Below are 3627 nucleotides of genomic sequence, written 5' to 3'. Positions count from 1 at the left end.
CTCTGTCACTATTGTTATTCAAATTGTACTGGAAGTTCTAGCTGGAGAAATTAGGCAAGAAAAAGAAAAGGCAACCTAATTGGAAAGGAAGACATAAAGCTTTCCCTGTTTACAGATGACATGATCCTACATAGAGGAAATCCTGAAAAAATCTATGATAATGCTATTTGGGTGAATGAACAAACTCAGCAAAGTGTCAGGATATAAGATCAACATGCAAAAATCCATAGCATTTCTATACAGAAGTAAAAAACTATTTCAAGAGGAACTTGAGGGGGGAAAAACTCAATTTACAATAGCAACTAAAAGAAACAAGTATCTCGGAATAAATTTAACCAAGGATGCAAAGGCCTTCTACACAGATAACTAGAAACACTGCTAAAATAAATCAAAGAAGTTCTAAATAAAAGGAAGGACATGGATTGAAAGACTAAATATTGTTAGGATGTCCACTCTACCAAAAAGATTTACAATTCAGCACAATCCCTATCAAATTTCCAATGGCCTTCTTTGCAGAAATGAAAAAGCCAATCACCAAAATTTTATGGAAGGGTAAGGGGCCATGAATAGCCAAAAACATCCTAAAAAAGGTGAACAGAGTTGGAGGACTCAGTGTTCTGATTTTAAATCTTATCACAAAGTTATAATAATCAAGACAGCACAGTACTGACACAAAGGCAGACATACTGACCAATGAACTTGGATTGCGATGTCAGAAATAAATCCCCACATCTATGGCCAACTGATTTTTTTTTTTTAGGAGACACTGGGGAATGAACCCAGGACCTCATACGTGGGAAACAGGTACTCAACCACTGTGCTATATCCTCTCCCCAGTGAGAGTTGGTTTCTTTATTTGTTTGTTTTCTTTTTAGGAGGTACCAAGGATGAAACCCGGGACCTCGTATATGGGAAGTAGATGCTCAACCTCTTGAACTACATCCATTCTCCTGCCCAAATGATTTTTGACAGCAGTGCCACATCCACTCGATGGGGAATGAAGAGTCTCTTCAACAAATGGTGCTGGAATAACTGGATATCCATATGCAAAATAATGAAGGTGACCCCTACTTTATATCACATATGAAAATTAACTCAAATGGATTTAAAATCTACATATAAGAACCAAAACTATAAAATTCCTAGAAGAAAGCATAGGGAAGCCTCTTTAAGATCTTGTGTTAGGCAATGGTTTCTTAGACTTTACACCAAAAGTATGAACAACAAAAGAAAAAATAAACGGGATTTCACTTATATTAAAAACTTATGCATCAGAGAACTTCAGAAAGTAAAAAGACAACCTACCAAATGGGAGAAAATATTTGGAAACCACATATCCGATAAAAATTTAAAATCCAGAATACACAAAGAAATTCTACAACTGAACAACCAAAAGACAAGCAGCCCAATAAAAAAAATGGGCGGATTTGAATAAATGTTTCCCAAAAGAAGATATATAAATAGCCAATAAACATATGAAAAGATGCTTAACCATTACGGAAATGCAAATAAAAACCACAGTGAGACACTACTTCACACACACTAAGATGGCTATTATTTAAAACAACAGATAATAAGTGTGGAGAGGATGTGGAATGATAGGAACACGTGTTCATTGTTGGTGGAAATGTAAAATGGTACAGATGCTGTGGAAACCAGTTTGGCGATTCCTCAGATAGTTAAGTATAGAATTACCCTATGACCCAGCAATACCACTTCTTGGTCTATACCCAAAAGAATTGAAAGCAGAGACTTGAAAAGACATTTGCACGCTGATATTCATAGTGGCAATATTCATGATTGCCAAAAGTTGGAAGCAACCCTTGTGTCTATCGTGAAGCGATAAACTGCAGTATATACATACAATGGAATATTATTTGTCTGTAAAAAGGAATGACGTTCTGATGCATGCGACAACATGGACGAACCTTGAAGACGTCATGAATGTACAACACAAACTGTACCCTACTGTAAACTACGGGCTATAGTTAATAATATAATTATAATTATATTGTTTCATCAATAGGAACAAAGGTACCACACTAATGCAAAGTGTTACTAGTAGGGGGAAATGCTGTGCGAGAGGATACATGGGAACTCCGTATTTTCTACATGATTTTTCCGTAAACCTTAAACATCTCTAAAAAAATAGAAAAGAAAAAGAATGTGCCACACAGAAGGAGCAGCACAAGCAAAGGCCTCTAGTTTGGAAGGAACTTCAGGGCGCAAGGAACTGAATGGAAGCGAGTGAGGCAAAAGCTGGTGAGCAAGGGGTGAAAGTTGTGAAACAAGGGGCAGAGGCAGACAGGCCAGTTACTCAGGCACTTAGAGCAGGGTTTTATTTAAGAGCAAGGAAAAGTCATTGAAGGATCTTAAGAAGAAAGTTGCCTTTTTAAGAAGACCCCTCTCTGAAAAGCAGGCTCAGCCTCAACCTTCGTGGGCCTGTGGGCTGCCCAGAGGCCTTGTCAACCTGTCCGGACAACAAATTCATCTCTAGTCCTGAGGGGCCTCGGGTGTGGCTCAGGTTCAGGCTCTCAAGTCCAAGTGCGTGAATGCCAGCCCCAGCTGCGTGCCCTTTAGCTCCTATCTTCTCTGAGCTTGATCTTCCTTATCTGAAAATAATTTCAGTAAGAGTACCTACCACTTCTTCCTGTAATAGTACCTCCCTCTGAGAGATGCATGATGTGTTGACTTATGCAGTGCACTCGGAACAGTAGTAAGTGGTATAAAAGAGTTTATTGTTTTTACTGTTACTGGGAAGCCCATCAGAGTCCAGACACTCCTGCCTCTAGGCTGTTGCTTCTCAATCTTGGCATCAGAATCACCTAGTTCCACCCCCAGAGATTGATTCGGTCAGTCTGAGTGGCTCAAGAATGTGCGTGACTCACAAGCTCCCGGGTGATGCTGATATCTGTGGTCTGCAGACCACACAGCTTTAGGCCGGGGGCAGGCAACCCCTGGAAATCTTGGGAAGAACCATGACAGGCCTCTCCCCTTTGAAGCCACCTCTAGCCCCAACTGACAATGGCAGAGGGCCAGGGAACCAAAGCTCCAGCTTCCCCTCAAGATTCAAATGTATTCTTTCTTGGCAGTATGGGAGCAAGGATCAGTGGATCTCAATCTTTAAGTTGCTTCAGAGCTCCTTGGAGGGATGGTAAAAATGCAGATTTAGGGAGCCTGACCCCAGAGATATGTGGGGCCCAAATATCTTCATGTTAATCACTGGTCCACGTGATTCCATTGCAGGTGGAGCATAGGGCACACTTGGACAAGTGGTAACATAGTGGTTTTGGAGTTACACCAACTCAAGTTCAAATCTCCCTCAACAACTTTCTGTGTGGCCTTTTTGGCCTTGAAAACCTCTCCAAATCTTGCTTTCTTTATCTGAAAAAACTGAGCTTATTAATACTAGTAATACCCTCCCCGTGAGGATTAAATAAAAATATTTGTGTAAAGGGCATAAAAGTTACAATCACAGACTCTAGTGTGCAAAGGTATAACTTGCTTTATTTATCTATAGCTTATATTAACTTAGCCCATGACCTCTCATTTCCGCTAATAGCAGAAAACTTTAGCTTGGCAATTCCAGCTAACTCAGACCACTTCCCACTTGAAAAAAAAGAAAAA

The sequence above is a fragment of the Dasypus novemcinctus genome, chromosome 5 (assembly GCF_030445035.2).
Source record: "Dasypus novemcinctus isolate mDasNov1 chromosome 5, mDasNov1.1.hap2, whole genome shotgun sequence".
In the NCBI taxonomy this organism is placed as follows: domain Eukaryota; kingdom Metazoa; phylum Chordata; class Mammalia; order Cingulata; family Dasypodidae; genus Dasypus; species Dasypus novemcinctus.
The sequence above is the reverse complement of the archived record's forward strand: the minus strand, read 5'-3'. Positions refer to the sequence as shown.